This window comes from Nerophis ophidion, linkage group LG03 (assembly GCF_033978795.1).
Source record: "Nerophis ophidion isolate RoL-2023_Sa linkage group LG03, RoL_Noph_v1.0, whole genome shotgun sequence".
In the NCBI taxonomy this organism is placed as follows: Eukaryota; Metazoa; Chordata; class Actinopteri; order Syngnathiformes; family Syngnathidae; genus Nerophis; species Nerophis ophidion.
The window spans coordinates 62,226,167-62,231,282 of record NC_084613.1 but is presented as its reverse complement, the minus strand read 5'-3'; the positions used below and the strand labels follow the sequence as shown (position 1 = coordinate 62,231,282).

Here is a 5,116-nt window from a genome sequence, read left to right as displayed (position 1 = left end):
TTTTATGTGATGTGAAGAAAAGCAGACATGTGGAAAAAAGTATTGGGACACCTACAGTACAGGAGGTGTAGCCTACTTGCATCGCCTGCAGCTGCGGTGTCCAAAGTGCGGATAAAATCTGGGCATGTTAACCCGGCCAGAATCTATCCAACGATATAACATGTCGGGAGGTATTTTGAAGTCATGGCCTGTACAAAGCTATTTGTCGCCATGGTTACACACTGTTACCAAACATAAGTAGGGATTTTCTCCCCATTGGGACCCATCCAGTGATACAACGCAAAGTTTTGTCTTTAAATACATACAGGCGGTCCTCATTTTACCGTATTTCGCCGTTGTTAATTATCACTACTCTGTGCAGGGTGCAGGGCCCCGCTATCCGTGAGGAGCCCTGTTTTGCGTGAAGAAGCGCTTGTAAAAAGTCAGTTAATGAATGACCGAGTGTTTCATATGAATTTTATCGCAAATGTATTCCTAGTTCGTCACTGAAAAGAATACGGCAAATTACACAGGAAGAACTTATTGTTTCCTGCAGCACCGTATCGTTGGCGATTGGGAGCTAGGATCGAATTTTGGTTAGTAACATCCATGCAAATTTATTTATAATTATGTTTAATTTATTTTGCACTTAAAACATATTATCAAACAATTTCTGTCCCGTTTGAAGACATAACATGCATCAAATTAAATTCAAGTTTGGTTAAAAAAGAAAAAAAAAAGGTTTCACATGAATAAAAAAAGTATGACTTTTTTTAATGAGCGGGGCCTCAAAGTTCAAGTTTGGCTTAGAGTCCTAATTTAGCCAGGGGTGGCCATGTTAATACTGTTCAAATAGAAAAAGAGAACAAGTTGCAATAAATAAGTGGGCGGAGACGTAGTCGCATGATTTTAAACATCACTTTGGTTCTTTGTAGTTAACTTTATATGTTTAATATCCATTATTAAGCATAAAACAGACTCCCCTGCCAGCAGTGCGTCAAAGTAAAGGAAAGTGAAACAAGACAACCGAACATAAATCAAATTTTTTTTAAATAATCGATTTAAAGTTAAGGTTCCAATGATAGTCACACACACACTAGGTGTGGTGAAATTTGTCCTCCGCATTTAACCCATCCCCATGTTTAAAAACCGGTGGGGTGAGGGGAGCAGTGAGCAGCAGCGCACGCAACCCTTGATGCTAAATGCCAAGCAGGGAGGCAACGGGTCCCATTTTTTATAGTCTTTGGTATGACTCGGCTGGGGTTTGAACTCACCACCTACCGATCTCAGGGCGGACACTCTAACCACAAGGCCACTGAGCTGGTATCAATCATTGCAGCCCTATTCAAGTTTGAATAAAAAGTATAAAAGTATGAAAAAACTCTGGTAATGAGTGGGGCCTCATTGCAAATTAAAATTCTGCTTAGGACATACTTGCCAAACCCCCCCGAAATCGGAGGTCTCAAGGTTGGCAAGTATGGCTTAGAACCTCACTTTAATATTGTTATACGAGAAAAAGAGAACTGGATGCGGACAATTCGTGCGTGCAAGAATACGAAGTCGTGCGTTGCTAATTTGCTTTAGTTAACCTTTGGTCTTTAACCTCCGTTATGTCTCCCAAGCACAAGGCAGACTCTTCTGATAGTAGTACGTCAAAGAAAAGGAACATTTTAAAAAAAGATAACATAAAATGCTCAGAAATAAATCAATCATCAGACCTAATGTTTTTTATCACTTTTCATGCACAGGCAAGTTGCTACACAAAGAGCTTTACACCAAAAAAATAATAACACATGCACGAAGCAAAAAAATAAAAAATAAAAAAAATAAAAAAATATATATATATATATATATATATATATTAAGTATTTGAATAAATAAATACAACATTGAGAATAATAGTAGTAATGATAGCAATACATAAAGAAAAAAATAAACGGAATGAAATTGTAAAACCTAAGAGTTTAGAATAATCAGTAAAAGACCCAATAAAATGTGTGCCTTTTAATTTAAAAAAAATAATGGACTAGAAAGTGAATGAATGACGGCTTACAGTGTTGGACCGAAAATGACTGGAGGATAAATATTGTTTTCTTAGAACTTATGAAAGGATATTCCATAAAAAAAAGGGAATAAGCGGTAGAAAATGGATGGATGGATGGATCTGTGATACATAAGCAGCATAGTGGTCTCATTATAGAGACTTCCTCCTTCCAGTATACACGCTAACCACATGGATGAAAGTTGAATGTAGCTCTTGTAGTTCATCTTTTTATTGCTGATTTGAACTTTTACCTTTGTGTGTTCTGTGTACAGTCTGGGTTAATTTAACCAACATTCTTCTGTAAGTACAGTAGATACAGTCTTGTCCCCTCTGCCTTTTTATGAAATGTATCAAATATATACAAATATCAGCAGTCGCTGGAAACAGCTTTGACAGCCTTGTCTCCGGTGCCAGTAATCCTGGAACTGAGTGACATGTTTATGTGAAGGCCTTCAAGGAGAGCAGTAAACAAACTGACGTCAGTTCAACCGCTCAGCATTGTGAAACTTTGCTTTTATTTTAAAATGCATTATCAGATTGTACATGAATACTGATTTTTGATTGCGTCACGACCTCCACACTAACCCACGCCCACAATTATTTTATTCTTTAAATTAATCACAGCTTTAGTTTAGTTTGCTGATTTGAATTATCTGTTTTGGCCTTGTGATAAGGTGGTGACTTGTCCAGGGTGTACACCGCCTTCCGCCCGAGTACAGCTGGTATAAGCTTCAGCACCCACCGCGACCCCGAGAGGGACAAACGGTAGAAAATGGATGGATGGAAGTAGTTTAGTATATTAGGCTTTTAAAATATACTGAATTTGGAGTTCAAATGTATTTAAATGCGCTTTTATTGGAAGATACACAATAGCAGGAAACTCACTCTCTGGTTAATAAATACATTATAATGGGACTGTCTGTGAATACAGCTCGATGCTACAAAATGGCATCATAACGCCGCTTCTTAATACAAATCATAAGCATGTGGTCTGTAAGGGAATAAGAAGACAAAGCAGCAGGGATCAGTATTGCCAAGTTAGCACAAGTAGTCCTCTAGATAATCATTTTCGAAAAAAGCTAGCAACTTTTTCTGGTGTTGTTGGGTACTTTTAGAGACACAAATTATTTTCTGTCCCTCCCAACCACCAGCAGCGCTCACTATCGTCCATCTTTTTCGTGTTATTAAGAGTTATAATGTAAGATTTTAGTGTTTTTTAAGCACATCCCAAAACCTATTTTTTTTTAAATAAATTTAGCATTTAAAGGCTAAGTGAAGTAAAATATCCATACTACAGTAGTATTGGCCTATAGATGAGACCAAACCTGCTTAGTATTATGGCCACTGATTGCATTATTATATTGGATTCAAAAAGTGTATAGATGAATAATTTCATGTTTAGATAGTTTTTATAATGTTAACAACGTATTTAGAATGTAGGTACATTTATTTATGTCTGTACAATAACATGCATTAACACTGAGGAGACCTATTTTTGAAGTTTTCAGGTGGATTTATTTCCCATTCTCTCCGTTGTGGTAATTTAGTCTTCATATTGCGCCACACACTATCGATGGGAGACAGGTCTGGACTAAAGGCTGGCCAGGAAAGTACCCGCACTCTTTTACTATGAAGTCACGCTGTTGTAACATGTGGCTTGGCATTGTCTTGCTAAAATAAGCAGGGGCGTCCATGATAACATTGCTTGGATGGCAACATATGTTGCTCCAAAATCTGTATGTACCTTTCAGCATTAATGGTGCCTTCACAAATGTGTAAGTTACCCATGCCTTGGGCACTAATACACCCCCCATACCATCACAACCTACTCAGTGGCCTAGGGGTTAGAGTGTCTGCCCTGAGATCGGTAGGTTGTGAGTTCAAACCCCAGCTGAGTCATACCAAAGACTATATAAAAAATGTGACCCATTGCCTCCCTGCTTGGCACTCAGCATCAATGATTGGAATTGGGGGTTAAATCACCATAAATGATTCCCGGGCGTGGCACCGCTGCTGCCCACTGCTCCCCAATGGCTCAAATGCGAGGACAAATTTCACCACACATAGTGTGTGACAATTATTGGTACTTTAACTTTAACAGATGGTATGGGGTTATTTTCCTCTTTGGTCCGGAGGACATGACGTCCACAGTTTCCAAAAACAATTTGACCACAGAACAGTTTTCCACTTTACATCACTCCATCTTAGATGAGCTCGGGGCCAGCGAAGCCAGCGGTGTTTCTGGGTATTGTCTATAAATGGCTTTGGCTTTGCATAGTAGAGTTTAAACTTGCACTTACAGATGTAGCGACCAACTGTAGTTACTGACAGTGGTTTTCTGAAGTTTTCCTGAGCTCATGTGGTGATATCCTTTGCACACTGATGTCGCTTTTTGATGCAGTACCAGCTGAGGGATCAAAGGTCCAGAATATCATCGCTTACGTGCAGTGATTGCTCCAGATGCTCTGAACCTTTTGATGATATTATGGACCTTAGATGGTGAAATCCTGAAATTCCTTGCAATAGCTCTTTAAAAAATGTTGTTCTTTAACTGTTTGACAATTTGCTCACACATTTGTTGATAACTTGATGACGCTGGCCCCATCCTTGTTTGTGAATGACTGAGCATTTCATGGAAGCTGATTTTACATCCATTCATGGCACCCATCTGTTCCCAATTAGCCTGTTCGCTTGTGGGATGTTCCAAATAAGTGTTTGATGAGCATTCCTCAACTTTCTCAGTCTTTTTTGCCACTTGTGCCAGCTTTTTTTGAAACATGTTGCAGGTAGACATCAAATTCCAAATGAGCTAATGTTTGCAATAAATAAAGTTTTTCACTTTGAACGTTAAGTATCTTGTTTCTGCAGTCTATTCAGTTGAATATAAGCTGAAAAGGATTTGCAAATCATTGTATTTTGCTTTTATTTACGCTTTATACAACGTGACAACTTCACTGGTTTTGGGGTTTGTATTATTTAAAGTGATCACTCCTTGTATTGAGTTTTCACTGCTCTTTCTCTTGCTGAATACATAGATAAAACATGCTACAACACCACTATTTTATTTTGGCATATTGTGTTGCAACCATGTGA

The 5,116-nt window shown here is 38.4% G+C and overlaps 1 protein-coding gene across 1 annotated transcript in view; it reads left to right on the top strand.

Annotated features, from left to right (window-relative positions):
• The window catches only part of itpka (inositol-trisphosphate 3-kinase A), a 32,127-nt gene extending 27,259 nt beyond the window's left edge, over nucleotides 1-4,868 (top strand). The window contains exon 7 of the mRNA XM_061895832.1: nucleotides 1-4,868. This exon is cut by the window's left edge and continues 335 nt beyond it. The gene's annotated coding sequence lies outside the window, so the exon portion shown is untranslated.
• Nucleotides 4,869-5,116: the final 248 nt, after the last annotated feature.